The sequence below is a fragment of the Ranitomeya variabilis genome, chromosome 2, assembly GCF_051348905.1.
Source record: "Ranitomeya variabilis isolate aRanVar5 chromosome 2, aRanVar5.hap1, whole genome shotgun sequence".
In the NCBI taxonomy this organism is placed as follows: domain Eukaryota; kingdom Metazoa; phylum Chordata; class Amphibia; order Anura; family Dendrobatidae; genus Ranitomeya; species Ranitomeya variabilis.
In genome coordinates, this window is record NC_135233.1 from 364,569,744 (window position 1) to 364,590,377 (window position 20,634).

At 45.7% G+C, this 20,634-nt stretch overlaps 1 protein-coding gene across 3 annotated transcripts in view; it reads right to left on the reverse strand.

The window, feature by feature from the left end:
- The window catches only part of LOC143805988 (calpain-9-like), a 92,945-nt gene that overhangs the window by 54,862 nt on the left and 17,449 nt on the right, over window positions 1-20,634 (reverse strand). Inside the window, exon 1 of one of the 3 annotated variants that reach the window (XR_013221367.1) lies at window positions 2,054-2,097. The exons of the other annotated variants lie outside the window; for them this stretch is intronic. The gene's annotated coding sequence lies outside the window, so the exon portion shown is untranslated. Of the gene's footprint in view, window positions 1-2,053; window positions 2,098-20,634 lie in introns of those variants that run through there. 3 annotated transcript variants of the gene reach the window in all.

Consider the following 20,634-nt stretch of genomic DNA (forward strand, 5'->3'; position numbering starts at 1 on the left):
TGATGTAAGTTTACGTCACATGTCATAAAGGAGTTAAAGTGAGCCAGTAACCAAGTAAAAAATGGCCCACATTTGGTCATATTTTATAACCGTTGATTGCCTGAATATTCCTTTTCTGTCAATAGTTCATGCCGTTCAAGAAATATGGGCTTTTTTATTTAGTGCTAATCCTATAGGGGGCGTGGCTAGCAGGATCCTCAGGGGCGTGTTTTTAGGCTATTCTGCATTATTACCCTTTTAGCCAAGCCCTGTTAGTAAAGGAAATAAATAAATAGGACTAATTAAAAAAAAAAAAAAAAAAAAAAAGTCCATATCTTTGGAAACTTTTGGTGGATTTAAAAAAAAAAAAAAAAACACAACATGAAAAATACTCAACGGGAGCAGCAGGAAAAAAAGAAAAGCAAAAACTTAGGCCCATTGATAAAGGATTGTCTAATAGTAGAGATGAGAGAATCGATTTGCAGAAGCCAGATTCAGTAGCCAGGTCAGTATTTTGTTGCCGCTAGATGAGATAGGAGCCCATAGAACCTTAGTCGGCCTGTCGTGTCGCACACACAACATCATGGCAAATCAGCTCACCAAAACAGGAGCCGTGGATGCCATAGGTAGAAGGCAGTTTGTAGGGTTTCCATCCAGTAGCCACATAATACAGACCTGCAAATATGTCTCGGCATAGATTTCCTAGTCCACAAGCCCACACTGAGGTCTATGCATGTGGGAGAAGGAGAAGCATCAATGCAGAGAGGAGCAATGAGGACTATGCCTGCTGAAGAGGGAGAAGTGCTACTGCAGATGAGAACATTGAGGTCTATGCCTGCAGATGGAGAACCACTGTAATACTATTGTAGGAACTCAAGGATTCTGATAGCATGGGGCAATGAACAGGCAATGAACAGACAGAGACGGGTTTCTTTAGTGCAAATAGTGTATTTGTACAACAGCAATAACACCCAAAACAATATACTGATAACCCACAGTGTCCTGGAATGAAACAAGTCCTTGAAATATATACAGTAAATCGGCAGCGTTCTTAAGGCAGAGTCCTCAGCAAGGTGAGTGTGACAGGTGACGTGGTGCAGATCCAAACACTGTCGGTGCAGAAAGAGTCAAATCCAGGTATGAAGTAAACACAGGGAAGTCCAGAACAAGTCCACAAGTTCATCCCAGGTGTGGCGTGAACACAGGTAAGTCCAGAAACTAGTTCACAAGTTGATCCCAGATTTGGCATAAACACAGGTAAGTTCAGAAACAGGTTCACATAAGTATTTTACTGGTGTTGTCTCCAACAGCTCCCACCGGGGGGAGTAAATGAAGGATTACGTAGCAACTCACAGTCCAGAAACAAGCCCATAAACAAAGTTCCAAAAACACAGTTCTTACCAGGAGGAATGAACCAAGGGTTAAGTTCCAAGTCAGCAGACTAATGATAACATAGAGAGTGTAGCTTACATATGCAGGGAATGTCCAGAGCCAGAGGTAGAGACACACTCAGAACCAGCAGCTGAGCTGAAGGAGAACAGAATCAGAATACTCCAGCAAAGAGGCTGGCACCTGACCTGGGTTTTAAACAAACGAACAGGAAGTAGGGCAGACAAAAACAGCAAACTCCATCTTAACACAGGGCAAAATCATTCACAAGGTGACTTAGAAAACCCGGAATACTGACAACCACTAATGCAGAGGGGAACACTGAGGCCAATGCCTGTGGCAAAAGGAGAAGCACCTATACATAGGGGAACAATGAGGCCTATGCCTGTAGGAAAATGAGACGCACCAATACAGAGGGGAACAATGAGGCCTATGCCTGCAGGAAAAGGAGACGCACCAATACAGAGGGGAACAATGAGGCCTATGCCTGCAGGAAAAGGAGACGCACCAATACAGAGGGGAACATTGAGGCCTATGCCTGCAGGAAAAGGAGAAGCACCAATACAGAGAGGAACAATCATTTCAAAGTATTGTGCAAACGCTTTGGTGCCATCTGTGGAGTAATTCCACCCACTTGATCAACATGATCATCATGTAAAGTAGAGCCCTTACAAATCCTCCATACCTCTACTGTAGCTGTCACCCTGAAGACTCTTGTTCCTTTGTCCAGGAAATGGACATTGCCACAGCATCCTCAGCCGACTTGGGAAATAAAAACATAAAACAGTGCAAGACATCATATATACAGGTCAGAGTCTACACAGCCCCACGGTAAACGTGAAGGCTGAAGGTGTTGACAAGTTTTCTGTACAATACAATCTGAGAGACTAGAAGTATCGACTCGTAGAGTAATATTGTGCAACTTGGTCAATAAGCTTGGATTTAATGTAATGGAAGGTGACTGAAACATTTACAAGCAGTTATGATTGCGTTTCCTTGTCTGGACCTGTGTAGGCGCTGTCTACATGCTGAAACGTAGTTGGTGCTGGTGAATAAAAAATCTTTACTTTTTCACTATTTTGGATGTGCTGATTCCCGTTTTGTATTTTTATACTTTCTATAAGGAAACTTTGCCAGTTTCTTTGTAGAAGTTTTGCACCCTTTTAGGCACAACAATTGGTTGCCTATTGGTATTCCTGCCAGTGCTGTTCACTTGCAATTGTGAAAGCCAGGGCAAGCGCCAGCATTCAACAAACCCGGGCAAGAGCAAAGGGCCCACAGCACCCGGGGGTCCCACTGTGCATCTGCTGAATATATGCTCAGTATTTAAGGAGGTAGGGGTGTTGCTTTCGGATGCCCATCACCTCCACCTAACAAAGTTGTAGTATTATCATGGCAGCAATGCGTGGAGGTTAAACAAGGTGCCCAAATCTGCCATGTCTATATTCCTAATTCTATGAGCTTCATAGGAGATTGTTAATACCGTGTTTTTTTGGTCACTTACCTAACAAAATAAATAAATAAAAGGAGATCAGAAAGTCGTGTAGACCCCAAAATGGTAGTGAAAAAATCTATAGCGCGTACAGCAAAAAACAAGACTAGATACAACTTTATTGTTGTAAACAGGTTTGATGCACCTGCGCAGACAAAGTGGAGACAGTGTTAATCAACCAACGCTATTTATTTGACTAACACAGAAGGAAAATCTATTAGTATATACACTATATGCATACAAGTGAGCACAATACAATACTGAGGTCAACACAGTATATCATGATGCTATCAAAGTGCAGATCTATGCAGCTTTCTATTATATACACCATTCCTAATATTTAGCAGTTAAACAACGTTTATTGTCTTTATGTTGTAGCTCAACATGCGTCACTCTACTAGGGTCATCACCGTCTTATTCTCTTTAAGTGTCTTTAATCATTACGGTGGCTCTATTGGGTGTCACTGGTATTTCCTGCTGGGCTGCAAGTCCTGGATAATTGAGTCACTTGGTAGACAGTGTGCTCCTCACACTGGCCTTCTTCATTCCCTGAAGCACGGCCCCGGCCCATACACTGTACAGGACGTCTATGTTAGAAGTAACGGCCCACAGGAACCAGCCGGATCATCTCTCAACCTGGTTTGGCTCTGGTGGTGGTCTTCTGCTGGCCCGGATCATGGTCTTCTACTTGCGTGGGTCATGATCTTCTACAGGCAGAGGTCATGGTCTTCTATTTGCGCGGGTCATGGGCATCAACTGGCGCAGGTGACCATTTTCTACTGGCACGGGTTGCAGTCTTCTATTGGCACGGGTCACGGTCTTCAACTTAGCTCAGATCTTCTACGGGTTTTGACTGCTTTCGGGTCCTTCTGTGGTGTTAGTGGCTGTAAGCCCACTTCACGGCCACATGACCTGACCAGTACAGGCTCTGGAGCCCACTGCCTTCTTCTCGGCCTTACCAAGCCTTTTATATTTCGCAACTGCGACACAACTGTCACCTGACCTGGCATCGTCTTCAATCTCTTCCCTGGGAACATGCACTTCCACTCTTGGGGTTACTACTACTCTAATCCTGTTTGCTTTCACTTTCTCTACAGTCTTTGACCAGCACCAATACAGAGAGGAACAATCATTTCAAAGTATTGTGTAAACGCTTTGGTGCCATCTGTGGAGTAATTCCACCCACTTGATCAACATGATCATCATGTAAAGTAGAGCCCTTACAAATCATCCATACCTCTACTGTAGCTGTCACCCTGAAGACTCTTGTTCCTTTGTCCAGGAAATGGACATTGCCACAGCATCCTCAGCCGACTTGCGAAATAAAAACATAAAACAGTGCAAGACATCATATATACAGGTGAAAGTCTACACAGCCCCACGGTAAACGTGAAGTCCTTAAGCTGTAAATGGAGGCTATACCAGCCTGACAGAGCACTATATAGCAGCACAATCCCAGCAGCAAATGTTCTGAAATTCTGCGAAGTCATGAATGAATCTTAATTGTGTAAATGTGTACATGGCCTACACAAATCATCTGCTCTGGGGAGATGACATGGCCAGCAGGGGGAGCTGCGGGATAAGATGGAGACAACTAATGAGTGTAAGTTCTTCATTTCCAGCTTTGTAGTTTCTCCTCCCCATCTCACCTATATTGCTGTTTATTATATCCAAATTCAGACAGTTTTTTTTACCCTTTTCGTCCTCTTCTTCCTGGAGCCATAACTTTTTTTTCTTTCCATCCAAGTGATTGCAAGGCCATTTTGTTTGAGACCCACACTTTTTTCTATTTTCCTATTTTTTTATAGATCTGTGTGAGGGTTTGATTTTTATTTTGCGTTTCAAGATCAAGTTTTATTGTTATCCTTTTGGGATACATATAACTTTTGATCTTTTTTTATTGCTTTTTTATGGAAGTTTTTCTGTTGTTTCAATTTTTTTCTATACGTTTTTTATCTTGTGGGTTAATTGAATCAGAGGCAGGTTCTGTTATTGCAAATATGTATATGTATGGTTTATATTTTTATGGCTGAGGACGAGGTGATTAGATTGACTAATCATGTGTGTGTAATCAAGCTATCCACGGCGCTGTGTCCCCTACACTCATGTAGCCACTGCCTCGCATGTGCACATCTGACATGACGCTGGGGCTGTACACCCAGAGTCAATGAGCATGCTTGGGGAGCGGATGGGCAGTGCCCACGATTTACTACGTGGCTGTCGTGATGTTGCGCCAGTCACAGCAATCAGTCACAGTCTCGTGGGTGTGCATAATTTCAAAACCACACTGACTGATCCGTGACTGCACATTGCTTCACTAACGGCACACTAGGACCAGTTTAATAGCTAAAAATGAGGTGACAGGTTCCCTTAATGAGCTTCACAAGGAGCAATATTTCCGTGCAGGCACTTAAAGAGGAGTGGGCAAGGTTAGGGTACTGGTGTAGCATAAAATAAACTGCACACTGCAGTAAGTGCTGCTGTTTCTTATTTTTCATAATTTGGAGATATTCCTACAGCTACACCTCTCCCTAGAGAAGTTCTGTGTAATCATAAGGTAATGACACAAATTCTGTATTGTCCCCGGTTTATTAAAGGGACTCTTTCATCAGGTTTTTGCCACCTAATCTGAGAGCAGCATAATGAAGAGACAGAGACGCTTATTCCAGCGATGTGTCACTTTGCTGACTACTGTAGTTTTAATAAAATCACTGTTTTATCAACAATCCTCTAGTGATACTGACATGTAGCCCTCTATATTTATGAGCTCTGTAAAACCCACCACAGACGGCTTTCTACCTATGTTCATTGTATACAGAGCTGAGCATTCAGAGCTCTGCTAGATCTGCAGCAGATAAAACAGTGATTTTATCAAACCTGCAACAACCAGTCCCATGAGTGATCCATCACAGGAATCAGAATTTCTTCCTTTACATCATGGTGGGGTAGTAAAAGTCTGGTGACGAATTCATTTTAAAACTGTACATCTACTGCCATAGGTTCATAACACTATGCCCTCCCGCGTTGTACTATCTACTATGAGATATAAGAATATGGAACGCAAGGCTGAAGGTGTTGACAAGTTTTCTGTACAATACAATCTGAGAGACTAGAAGTATCGACTCGTAGAGTAATATTGTGCAACTTGGTCAATAAGCTTGGATTTAATGTAATGGAAGGTGACTGAAACATTTACAAGCAGTTATGATTGCGTTTCCTTGTCTGGACCTGTGTAGGCGCTGTCTACATGCTGAAACGTAGTTGGTGCTGGTGAATAAAAAATCTTTACTTTTTCACTATTTTGGATGTGCTGATTCCCGTTTTGTATTTTTATACTTTCTATAAGGAAACTTTGCCAGTTTCTTTGTAGAAGTTTTGCACCCTTTTAGGCACAACAATTGGTTGCCTATTGGTATTCCTGCCAGTGCTGTTCACTTGCAATTGTGAAAGCCAGGGCAAGCGCCAGTATTCAACAAACCCGGGCAAGAGCAAAGGGCCCACAGCACCCGGGGGTCCCACTGCGCATCTGCTGAATATATGCGCAGTATTTAACGAGGTAGGGGTGTTGCTTTCGGATGCCCATCACCTCCACCTAACAAAGTTGTAGTATTATCATGGCAGCCATGCGTGGAGGTTAAACAAGGTGCCCAAATCTGCCATGTCTATATTCCTAAATCTATGAGCTTCATAGGAGATTGTTAATACCGTGTTTTTTTGGTCACTTACCTAACAAAAATAAATAAATAAAAGGAGATCAGAAAGTCGTGTAGACCCCAAAATGGTAGTGAAAAAATCTATAGCTCGTACAGCAAAAAACAAGACTAGAAACAACTTTATTGTTGTAAACAGGTTTGATGCACCTGCGCAGACAAAGTGGAGACATTGTTAATCAACTAACGCTATTTATTTGACTAACACAGAAGGAAAATCTATTAGTATATACACTATATGCATACAAGTGAGCACAATACAATACTGAGGTCAACACAGTATATCATGATGCTATCAAAGTGCAGATCTATGCAGCTTTCTATTATATACACCAGGGCTCCCCAACCTGTAGCTCGGGATCCACGTGTGGCTCGCGGCCCCTTGAATTGTGGCTCGCGACTGTCTGCCAGCTTGATGCATTAGGTCCAGGTCTAGCAAACATGTATGAAAAGCACATCTCAAAATGGTGAATTTTGTGAGTAGCCCTGCACAGAATTGCAGATCTGGATGCACATTTACTGGTCTTAGGGGTTTAGAGATGTTTTAGGTATGGTACGCTGGAGGTTTGTACTACCTGTTAGAGGAGGTGCTCAAAGCTGGATGTGACAGTGTGTTGGGAGAATACTGAATGGGGGTGTTGTGGGAACCCCTAAATCTCAGTGTACTGCTCTGGAGTCATTTCTGTGGAAAAGCTTTGGTTATCATTATACCTGTAATGGGGGCTTTGGTTGACACTACTTTGAAGGGGGCGGGAGCTGGATGTGGCTCGCGACCCTCTCTCAGTGCTGAATGTGGCTCGCGACCCTCTCTCTAAGCTGAATGTGGCTCTCAAGGTCAGAAAGGTTGGGGACCATTGATATACACCATTCCTATTATTTAGCAGTTAAACAACGGTTATTGTCTTTTTGTTGTAGCTCATCGTGCGTCACTCTACTAGGGTCATCACCGTCTTATTCTCTTTAAGTGTCTCTAATCGTTACGGTGGCTCTATTGGGTGTCACTGGTATTTCCTGCTGGGCTGCAAGTCCTGGATAATTGAGTCACTTGGTAGACAGTGTGCTCCTCACACTGGCCTTCTTCATTCCCTGAAGCACGGCCCCGGCCCATACACTGTACAGGACGTCTATGTTAGAAGTAACGGCCCACAGGAACCAGCCGGATCATCTCTCAACCTGGTTTGGCTCTGGTGGTGGTCTTCTGCTGGCCCGGATCATGGTCTTCTACTTGCGTCGGTCATGATCTTCTACTGGCAGAGGTCATGGTCTTCTATTTGCGCGGGTCATGGGCATCAACTGGCGCAGGTGACCATATTCTACTGGCACGGGTTGCAGTCTTCTTTTGGCATGGGTCACGGTCTTCAACTTAGCTCAGATCTTCTGCTTTCGGGTCCTTCTGTGGTGTTAGTGGCTGTAAGCCCACTTCGCGGCCACATGACCTGACCAGTACAGGCTCTGGAGCCCACTGCCTTCTTCTCGGCCCGACCAAGCCTTTTATATTTCGCAACTGCGACACAACTGTCACCTGACCCGGCATTGTCTTCAATCTCTTCCCTGGGAACATGCACTTCCACTCTTGGGGTTACTACTACTCTAATCCTGTTTGCTTTCACTTTCTCTACAGTCTTTGACCAGCAGATGGCACTGTTCGCTTGCAGTTACTCGATTAGGCATGAACTGTGTGCGTCTTCTCTCTTGTCTGCCTCCTTACAGATCAAGAAATAGAAAAGATATAGCTTTTGGAAGGCAAGGAGAAAAAACTGAAAGTGAAGAGGAACCCACAGGAATTCTTTTGCCCAAGGGCAGAGGTCCCCAACCTTTCTGACCTTGAGAGCCGCATCCAGCTATGAAAGAGGGTCACGAGCCACATTCAGCTCTGAGAGAGGGTCGCGAGCCGCAACCAGCTCCTTCCCCACTCACAGTAGTGACACCAAGAGCCTCCATTACCGGTATAATGATAACCAAAGCTTTTCCACTGAAATCACACCAAGGCAGTATGCCAAGCAAAACGGTTTCCTATCTCACCCCCATTCAGATCTGCTCTTCCATACAGGGCTACACACAAAAGTCACCATTTAGACATCTGCTCTTAATAGTTCTTTACACCTGGTGCTATTGGACCAAGCTGGCAGGCAGCCGCGTGCCACACATCACGGGCCCGCGAGCCACATGTGGCTCCCGAGCTACAGGTTGGGGACCCCTGCCCAAGGGTCTGCATAAACCTAGAGTCGGCCCTGGTGTCAGAAACTATCCTTACCCATAATGCTGACAATAGTACTGCCTATCCACAAGGCATACCATAATGGTGCCATGTTAAGTGCCCAGATAGCTCCTCTTGCCTATTAATAATATCTCATGCTAACCAGATAGTGTCATACAGTGTCCAGATAAATAGTGCCACTATTGATGAAAGCGATACAACAACCGTTGGAATAGGAAATCAATTTCTTCACAAATAATAAAAATAGTAACAATTTATAAGCTGTTATATGGTGCCCAGATGCAATTGTGCTTATTTTTTTCCATAAAAAAAACCCTTTGGTGTCGGAGAGCAAGGATGAAGTTGGCATTATGGACTCCCTTGTCGTATGGTACCAATTCCTAAACTAGAGATTTTACCTTACAACAGTGGCATCACTTGAAGTTTGTGGGCTCCAATGCAAAATCAACCTTAGGGTCCCCAAATAAAATGTTATCATATGGGAACCTTTGAGGCACCCTAGGCTCCGGGGTCTTGGTGCAAGTGCTATCCCCTGGACCCACTGTCCTGCCCTAGTATATCTGGTAATATCCAGTGATTAACACCTCTAAATAATTACACTACATGGCATTAGCTGAATACACTGGTATCAGGGATTTTGTTAGCCTATGAGAAACTTTAGATTTAAAGATAGCAAATGCAGTTATAGACGTTCCTTGTCCAGGAAATACTGGTTCTTCCGCATTTTATTGAGGATACCTCAGACAAACCGTCTTTTCCAAAAGTAATGCTCCACAAGGTCCTGTTCTGTCAGAGAATTGCTTTTATGACAATTTCTTCAATATAACGTAACTATTACTATTGCTTTACTAGCCTTCAGGAAAGTGTAGGATATCATGCGATATATTCTGCCAAGGTTTTTGAACTTCCATTTAGGGTGAAGCTAACATTTCCCACTTTTGGGAACCATGGGGGTCCTATTGCACGTGTTGTCATTTAAAATGCTTGAAAGGAGAGCAATTGTCACACCGAGTCACTTCTCATGGCCAAGCCGTGAGAAGGGATAGTGAAAGAGTCAGAGGTCAGAAGCCAGGTGGGTACGTCATGGACAGAAGGAAGAGACAAAGCCGTAGTCAGGTAATGTTTCGAGGTCAAAATACCAGGAAGATAGCGGATTAGAACAATGGGGTTAAACAGACAAAACGAGGTCCAAGGTCAGGCATCGAAAGATCTCCAAACAGAACGCAATGCACAGAGAGACAAACCACACAGTAGCTGAATGTACGTCTGGCAGAGGTCTGGAAGTAGTAACCTGGTTAAGTAGCCTAGCGATCACCTGGGACACTGAACACCTGGAGACAGCCTCCCAGTCTCATTGACAGCTCAGCATGCCTCTGCACCAGACTGGATGACTGAACTGTCAATCAAAGTACTGACAGCTTCAGCACACCCCTGTACCAGATTGGACGGCTGAGCTGTCAGTAACTTCATCCCAGACACCCTGAGGGATGGAACCGTGACCGCAATGAAGAAAAGAAAAAATGAAAGAGGAGGCTGAGCATGTGTTCTGCTTACACTGTTTTTGTCTATGGGAGTTATGGAAAAGATACAACTTAACAGACATTGACGCCATAATGTTTATGGTCAAAAACAGAATAAGTGCTTCCTTTTACTCGTGCCCATTCACATTAAATGTATGTCACTTGAAGCAGAACTCGATGACGATCCAATATGTATCCAAATGGCAGATGTTTGGGGAAAAAATAATTGTGCCTGTTGGATTTCAACATGTCCAATCTTTTTGTTCTCATCGGATATAAGATGCCCTCAGAGTTGTCTGACAGTGAGTTACTCTGTCTATTCAATACACATGCATTCCCGGCCAAACTGAGCATATATGTGTATAAGTGGATCTAAGAGAAATAACTTTAACCCCATTGAGCATTTGGCTAACACTTATTGATGGTTAATAGACAACATGAAGGGGTTCTCAGGGACTAAACAATTTATCACTCCCAGCTGTTTTCTGCTCCGATGCTTGCCGGCTATAAGCAATGTACAGGGTGGGACATTGTAGCCCCGTACGTTTGTTTTGTGACCTCTGCGGCTTATTGCACCTTATCTCCTCTTACCTCATCTCATTATTTTATAACAATAGGCAAATGCTGTCTGGTGATTATTTTTCAATCTATAAATTCTGAATACTAGCTGGACCGCCACCCCGCCTGCCTTTGTGTCATATATTTGCTCTTGATAACAGCATACATTACAGCCTTTTGTGTGCGTCGTCTCATTTGGTTTCTGTCACCAAACACACGAACTATAGTTCATGGCCATAGTCATTGCGGGAATAAAGTTGTAGAAGGGGTCGTCTGGATAAGAAAATGTAAAACATTAATTGTGGGGGGTCATCTATCAGGATCTCTTTCGATTAGTCATATCAGTGATTGGTTAGAAGGAAAAGACATGCAGCCCACTGATTACAATGAAAGTACAAGTGCTTTTCACTAAATTAGAATTTCATCAAAAAGTTAATTTATTTCAGTTCTTTAATAGAAAAAGTAAAACCCATATATTATATAGAGTCATTACAAACAGAGTGATCTATTTCACGTATTTAGTTCTATTAATGTTGATGATTATGGTTTACAGCCAATGAAAACCCAAAAGTCATTATCTCTGTAAATTAGAATAATTAACAAAAAACACCTGTAAAGGCTTCCTTAAGTGTTTATAAAAGTCTTTTAGTCTGTTTCAGTAGCTCCACAATCATGGGGAAGACTGCTGACTTGACAGATGTCCAGAAGGCAGTCACTGACACACTCCACAAGGAGGGTAAGCCACAAAAGGTCATTGCTAAATAAGCTGGCTGTTCACAGAGTGCTGTATTCAAGCATATTAATGGAAAGTGGAGTGGAAGGAAAAAGTGTGGTAGAAAAAGGTGCACAAGCAACCGGGATAACCGCAGCCTTGAAAGGATTGTTAAGAAAAGGCCATTCAAAAATGTGGGGGAGATTCACAAGGAGTGTACTGCTGCTGGAGTCATTGCTTCAAGAGCCACCACACACAGACATGTCCAGGACGTGGGCTACAAGTGTCACATTCCTTGTGTCAGCCACTCATGACCAATAGACAATGCCAGAAGCATCGTACCTGGGCCAAAGAGAAAAATAACTGGCCTGTTGCTCAGTGGTCCAAGGTGTTGTTTTCAGATGAAAGTAAATTTTGCATTTCATTTGGAAATCAAGGTCCCAGTGTCTGGAGGAAGAGTGGAGAGGCCAAAATCCAAGCTGCTGGAGGTCTAGTGTGACGTTTCCACAATCAGTGATGGCTTGGGGAGCCATGTCATCTGCTGGTGTAGGTCCACTGTGTTTTATCAAGACCAAAGGCAGCGCAGCCGTCTACCAGGAAATTTTAGAGCACTTCATGCTTCCCTCTGCCAACAAGCTTTATGGAGATGGAAATGTCATTCTCCAGCAGGACTTGGCCCCTGTCCACACTGCAGAAAGTACCAATACCTGGTTTACAAACAACAGTATCACTGTGCTTGATTGGCAGCAAACTCGCCTGACCTTGTCAGGAGGAAGATGAGAGACACCAGACCCAACAATGCAGACAAGCTGAAGGCTGCTATCAAAGCAACCTGGGCTTCCATAACCCCTCTGCAGTGCCACAGGCTGATCGCCTCCATGCCACGCCGCATTGATACAGTAATTGATGCCAAAGGAGCCCCAACCAAGTATTGAGTGCATTTACTGAACATACATTTCAGTAGACCAACATTTTCGGATTTTAAAATCGTTTTTCAAGCTGGTGTTATAAAGTATTCTAATTTACTGAGATAATGACTTTTGGTTTTTCATTGACTGTAAGCCATAATTATCAACATTAACAGAAATAAACACTTGAAATAGATCACTTTGTCTGTAATGACTATACAACATATGAGTTTCACTTTTTTGCATTGAGAAACTAAAATAAATTAACTTTTTGATGATATTCTAATCTAGAGAGAAGCACTTGTATGTAATACTTTCTTTGTCCTCTGGTGGTGCTGCAGGAAAATCGAATACTTAGCAAAAATTACATCTGATCGCTGAAGATCCTAGCAGTTGGAAACTCTGAAATCACTTATCATCAGGAGACCTTTAAAATACAGAAGGATTGAATTAAAGCAGACACCCCTTTATTTCACTCATTGATGTTACAGTAGCGAAGCCCTTACTATTGTTAGCTGTACTGACAGGGTTGATCTACAGGTCTCAATACCAACTACAGCCTGTACAACTGCAATCCGTCTGTGCATACCTCTCCACACAATAAGTATTAGCTCAGGGTGTTTTCATGAAACAGGACACATGGCCTCATGCTAACGTCATGCTAATGCATCAGCTGGAGGAAAACATCTAGAAGGCAATTCTCTTGACCCAAGACAGTATCACTAGACGTCAACGATTTGAATGTGAACAAGTTACAGTGGGGAAAATAAGTAAATGATACTCTGCCAATTTTGCAAGTTTTCCCACCTACAAACAATGGAGAGGTCTGTAATTTTTATCATAGGTACACTTCAACTGTGACAGACAGAATCTTAAGAAAAAATCAGAAAGTCACATTGTATGATTTTTACATAATTAATTTGCATTTGATTGCATTAAATAAGTATGTGATACAATAGAAAAACAGAACTTAATATTAGGTACAGAAACCTTTGTTTGCAATTACAGAGGTCAGACATTTCCTGTAGTTCTAGACCAACTTTGCACACACTGCAGCAGGGATTTTGGCCCACTTCTCCATACAGATCTTCTCCAGATCTTTCAGGTTTCGGGGCTGTGGCTGGGCAACATTGAGTTTCAGCTCCCTCCAAAGATTTTCTATTGGATTCAGGTCTGGAGACTGGCTAGGCCGCTCTAGGATGTTAAAATGCTTCTTACAAAGCCACTCCTTAGTTGTCTGTGTGTTTTGGGTCATTGTCATGCTGGAACACACAGGCACGGCCCATCTTCAATGCCCTTACTGAGAGAAGGAGGTTGTTGGCCAAAATCTCACGATACATGACCCCATCCATCTTCCCTTCAATACACTGCAGTCATCCTGTCTGCTTTGCAGAAAAGCACCCACAAAGTATGATATTTCCCCCACCATGCTTCACGGTTGGGATGGTATTGCTGGTGTTGTAGTTATCCTTCTTCATCCTCCAAACACGGTAAGTGGAGTTGATACCAAAAAATTTTATTTTGGTCTCACCTGACCACATGATCTTCTTCCATGCATGCTCTGGATCATTCAGATGGTCAATGGCAAACGTTAAATGGGCCTGAACATGTACTGATGTGAGCGTGGGTACCTTGTTGCATGCCCTGTATGATTTTAATCCATGATGGTGTAGTGTGTTACTAACGTTAATGTTTGAGACTGTGGTACCTGCTCTCTTCAGGTCATTGACCAGGTTCTCCTTTGTAATTCTAGGCTTTCCTGACCTTTCTCAGAATCATCCTTACTCCACGATGCAAGATCCTGCATGGAGCCCCAGACTGAGGAAAATTGACAATCATCTTGTGTTTCTTCCATTTTCTAATAATTGTGCCAACAGTTGTTGCCTTCTCACTATAACAACCCTGCCGGCATCACTGCATGGCCTCCCATCCCCCACCTGACTTACACACCAACTTACTCACTACTCCGGGCCATGCTGTGAGTTCTGTCTTTTGCCGGCTCCATGCTGTGTGCCTCTTGTCTCCTGCCTGCTCTCTGCATAATTCCTGGCTGTGTGCAGGGGTGGATTAAGGGTAGCCAGGGCCCCGGGCTGTTCAGACACTGTGGCCCCCCCCCCCGGGTCATGTGACGGGGGTCATGTGACTGGGGTCATGTGACGGGGGTCATGTGACAGGGGGTCATGTGACGGGGGTCATGTGACGGGGGTCATGTGATACCCGAACCAGATTATTCCAGAAAAATGGCCGGGCCCTACTCTACTGTAACCTATTAAATATTTGTTAAAATCTGCAATACAATTTAGGTATATTTTGACCAATAATATCACATACAAGGAACAAATACCACCGCGCCATGACCAGACCACAAATTACAACCACAATGATCGAATAATATCACATACAAGGAACAAATACCACCGCACCATGTCAAGACCACATATTACCACCACTTGGTGACCAAATAGCACATTCAAGGGACAAATACCACACCATTTCCAGACCACATATTACCACCACATAGTGACTGAATACTACAATACTGATCAGTAATTAAAAAAAAAAAAAACAATACTATCACCATAAGTGCCAGTATTCACAGGAGATCTGTACTTAGTATGCAGTGTCTGTGTAGAGGTAATACAGAGATAACTGGTGACATTATACACAAGAGCGCTGTATATAATGTATAGGTGGAGCGCCCCCACACCGCCGCAGGGCCGAGGGGTACCCGGAGCCGGGCCTCTGGGTCTCAGTCCTGGGGTTGTCACGGTGGCTAGACCCGGTCCGTGGCCCTGTCCGTTAGTGGGGGACGTCCGGTGAAATAAGTGATGATGATGGTGCAGTAACGGTGGTGTAGCGGTGCAGTTGTGGGGTGCAGGTCGCGGTAAATAACGAGGACACCAGGTTGCAGTCTCTTTACCTCTTTACTGGAGATCTCTCGGTCCTCAGTCCAGAATCCGGCCCACCAGGCTGCGCAAGTCCGGCCGGTCCAATGGCACCTCCAGAGTTCTCCTCACAGGTGGAAATCAGTGCCTTCCTTCTTAGCGCTTTGTGTTGTAGTCCTTCCCTGCTGTGCTTACGGAAAGTACCCCACAACTGTTGTGTCTGTTTCTTAAGTTCCCTCACAACTCGATTAACTGATCTTCTGCTAATCTTCCGTCCCTTCCTGATGTTACAGTCAGAACGGCACCCGTTTGTCAGGTAGGCCTGGAGTTCTTCCGGGACCCTAGAGACGCCCCTCTCCCGCAATTGCCCCCCAAGACTTCATAGGTGATATGTGGTAGACAGCCCGCCTGAGACTGACTGTCCTGCCGCTGTTTGGAGTATGGCTTAAAGCTGTATATTATTCCACTCCCTCGGCGTTCCGGCCACCGGTAATGCGCCTCAGCAAGGTGCTGCCTCTTTCAACAAAACCCCTGCTGGTATTCTCCTTCTGCTTGATCTCGTTTCTCACTCAGCACAATCTATCTCGCTTCTAGTCCTTTCTTGGGCACCGCCGCTATGCTGAGCAGGCACGGTCCCGTTACGTTCTTTCCAATGCCAAGCCTCTGCCAGGATCCCACCCCTGGCAGAGACCCTACTGTCTCTTCCTCCACAACACCCTCTCTCACTAGGTGTTGCTTCGTTCAATCCAGTCAGCGTTCTCTACTAACTTCCTGCCTGACCCCCAGTTTACCCACTATGGTCGGGAGTGGCCTAATGAATAGCACCCTTAGCTCCCCCCGGAGGCCCAGCTGTGAAACATATTGGTGTCTGTGATACCTGATTGGAGGAACTCCTTCAGTGCCATCGAACGCACCATGGCTCCCCTTAGTGGCGGAGCCACAGTACTGCAACGACCAGGACTCTGGGGCGCTGCACTCCCCCCTGGTTAAACACAGTACTCCGGGACTGGGAAGAAAACAACAATACAGGTTAGCAAAAAGACATACAAATTTGTTGAGTGCAAAACAATAAGCATACTTGAACAGGCTTCCCTTTATGGGAGGTGAGGACACTTTAACGTTACAAAACATAATCAACTATCATAGCAACAGGCTATACATAACTCCCATTACCCAACCGGGTATTCTACTAAGTGCAAATGCTGGAACAATAAATTAACATTGCCTTTAAGAAACATACACTCTTAGTTTATCAAAGGCCTTCCTATAATCACATTACAGGGCAAAGTAACTCTTCATCCTCCTACTTTTGAACCTGCAGGACCGCCTGTCCCTATGGCACCAGACCTACTGCCTCTCCTTTCTTTTACAGGACCGCCCCGTTCAGCCAGGGCCTACTGCCTTTCTCTACTATACATAGTATAGACATAACATTCCTTTCAGTTTGAGAACATGGAGCCCACTCTGCCTGGCTCCTATAAGGACTCACTCACTAACCCCTACGGGTCTACTTTCTGTCCTTAGTAACGAACTAACTTTCTATGGGGACGCAGGGTTTACCTTCTATCCTCACCTTCATTATTACTTTCTTACGTTTCTATCCATGCAGAACTCTAGTCCACCTCAACAGGCTTTCTGCATCTTTCCTTTTGAAGAACATTATTCAAATTTCACATTTCAAACATATTAAACACATATAACTTTTAATGTAAAACGGTTACATTTCTTTCAGAGCATCATCATAACATTACTGTTCGGAAACAGTATCACTTTCCAAGTTCAATTCTAACCTCCCCTTTAAGAGGAGATCAAGTCTCTCTGAGGTAGCTCGTCTTCTCAGCCTACCAGTCCATACCAGAGCTCCGGAATGGCATCTTCGCAAAGTGTCTTTAACTAAAACCAGTAGGAAGCACCTTTAAGAAGGTGCAAACTATTTACAGGAAAGTTCGAATCATGCACAGTCCATGATTACTGCAGTTTGTGTAACTTTGTGCAAAACTTCTGGAAAACAACAATAGTGACCCCGGGTCAACAAAGGGGTCACCTTTTTAAAGTTTACCCTGGACGGGTTTAGCAGCAACAGGAACAAAAGAACAAACAGTAACTATTTACATTTTCAGGTTTCCGAGGTTTACTCTTTTTCAGGCGGCTCGGGCTCCTGCCCCCCAACCACCGTGGTGCCAGCGTCCGCGGTTCGAACGTGAAGATGAACTCGGCTGGCCAACTCGGTGGCCGCAACCAGGCGCACCGTTGCGATGGTGACAAGATCGGGTGCTCCTGGGACCAGGTCCGAGGCGGTAAGGGTCGCGGCTCCAGACATACACCGCCGAACATTCCGTGCATACCACCCGAGCGGGTTCTGGTGGCGGCTGTAGGTCACCGAATCCCCCTTTTGCAATGGTTCTCCACTTCGGCCACAGCAGGGAGCCCTCACGTTACAGTGCGCAACAAAAACGTCAGTATCCAATCCTGGCTCGTGTATGAGGCCCCACCCTCTTCTTGCATGGTAGGCCAACACAGTGCCCCGCCTTGTCACGTCTCTGTCATCCCATGCCGGAGGGGATTGTTGTATTCTCAATGGACCCATCGGCTCGGCCTCTTTCCGGCCTTTCCACTGTAGAATCAAGCACTGCCTATATTGTTCCCACGTAAGCACCGCAAGAGTGGACCCGTTCTCCTGGGATCCATCTGTCCCAACCCAGGGGCTGTCCCACCGAAGAACTACTCCATCTAGACTCACATCCACGGGCTCTCCCACTCTAGTCGACAGCGGTGGCACCATCCTCCCCAGGTCACCAGGGGATAACACCATTAACCCTGCCGAGAAGGGTCGCCCTTTACTGAGATGGAGGTGGGTCGTGGAAGCGGACTCGTGAGGGGGAGCAGGGGCGTCTTCCGTACCTACGCCTGATGTGGTTCCACCGATGTCGATCTGGTCCGCTGACAAGAACGCTGGAGTCGGCTGCTGCTCGGACCGCGGCTCTTCCGATGCGGCCCCCGAACGCTGCTCCGCTCGCTGTGGTTCCTCCTCCTCTAACTCCGAGGTCGGGATTGGTGGACGTAGCTCCGCTGTCAGGTCCGCAGGCTCCTGGTCCGTCTCTGGTGAAGGAGGGCAGGCCGGGATCGCTCCTTCCTTGCTCAGGCACTCGCTGCTCATCATCGCTGCCTGATAGTCGGTGGCAGTCCATGCACCTGACTCCGCCATTTCTCCGAGGTCGGGCTTCTCCGTCTCCTGCTTCCCGCTGTTGCAAATCAGGAGGTTGTCCTCTGCTTTGGGGCAGGTCATCTCCTTGCAGCCCGAAGCGCAGAGGGCGGTATCCATTTCTCGCGCCATTCTGGTAGTCTCCTCCCATAGCACGCCCTCCTTCTTCTCCAAAGTAGCAATGGCGGCGGCTTTTGGCGGGAACTTCTGTTGGTCAATGGTAGCACACAGTCTCTCAATAAAGCTACAGTTCATGCACAACAAATCCCAGTCTCTAGGCACACATGACCTGATTCTTCAGGCTTAAGTAGATCCTGTTCGTGACGCCAAGTTGGAGCGCCCCCACACCGCCGCAGGGCCGAGGGGTACCCGGAGCCGGGCCTCTGGGTCTCAGTCCTGGGGTTGTCACGGTGGCTAGACCCGGTCCGTGGCCCTGTCCGTCAGTGGGGGACGTCCGGTGAAATAAGTGATGATGATGGTGCAGTAACGGTGGTGTAGCGGTGCAGTTGTGGGGTGCAGGTTGCGGTAAATAACGAGGACACCAGGTTGCAGTCTCTTTACCTCTTTACTGGAGATCTCTCGGTCCTCAGTCCAGAATCCGGCCCACCAGGCTGCGCAAGTCCGGCCGGTCCAATGGCACCTCCAGAGTTCTCCTCACAGGTGGAAATCAGTGCCTTCCTTCTTAGCGCTTTGTGTTGTAGTCCTTCCCTGCTGTGCTTACGGAAAGTACCCCACAACTGTTGTGTCTGTTTCTTAAGTTCCCTCACAACTCGATTAACTGATCTTCTGCTAATCTTCCGTCCCTTCCTGATGTTACAGTCAGAACGGCACCCGTTTGTCAGGTAGGCCTGGAGTTCTTCCGGGACCCTAGAGACGCCCCTCTCCCGCAATTGCCCCCCAAGACTTCATAGGTGATATGTGGTAGACAGCCCGCCTGAGACTGACTGTCCTGCCGCTGTTTGGAGTATGGCTTAAAGCTGTATATTATTCCACTCCCTCGGCGTTCCGGCCACCGGTAATGCGCCTCAGCAAGGTGCTGCCTCTTTCAACAAAACCCCTGCTGGTATTCTCCTTCTGCTTGATCTCGTTTCTCACTCAGCACAATCTATCTCGCTTCTAGTCCTTTCTTGGGCACCGCCGCTATGCTGAGCAGGCACGGTCCCGTTACGTTCTTTCCAATGCCAAGCCTCTGCCAGGATCCCACCCCTGGCAGAGACCCTACTGTCTCTTCCTCCACAACACCCTCTCTCACTAGGTGTTGCTTCGTTCAATCCAGTCAGCGTTCTCTACTAACTTCCTGCCTGACCCCCAGTTTACCCACTATGGTCGGGAGTGGCCTAATGAATAGCACCCTTAGCTCCCCCCGGAGGCCCAGCTGTGAAACATATTGGTGTCTGTGATACCTGATTGGAGGAACTCCTTCAGTGCCATCGAACGCACCATGGCTCCCCTTAGTGGCGGAGCCACAGTACTGCAACGACCAGGACTCTGGGGCGCTGCATAGGTAATACAGTGATCACTGGTGACATTGTACACAGGACCTCTGTATATAGTATACAGTGTATAGTGTCAGTGTATAGGTAACACTGACTCACCAGTGACGTCTCTAGGTGAAGTCCTTCATCTTTCATCCAGCACAGACCGCCATCATTTCTTCCAGCCAGGACTCGTTTCTGCAGGAAATAACACAGTTATCTCGAGCTCTGCTTGCAGAACACATTACTTAATTTTTCACAACTTCTACATTACATCACATGGAGAAAAAAAGGCGATATAGTGTCACTCTGCACAGTAACAGGACCGCCCCCCCCCCATTTAAAACAGTATACTCAAAAAATAAAATAAATACATCACTTCAGTAATAATGTCCCTTAATTAGCCCCTATGGTAATAATATTCCCACACCCTGGCCCCGTGTGTCTCATTCCTGGCTCCAGACATATGTTCTCCCATCCTGCCCTCATGAGTATCCATTCTACCCCATGTGATCTCCCCATCCTGCCCCATCTGTCTCCATCGTATCCATCCTGCCCCATGATCCAATCCTGCCCCATGTCTTTC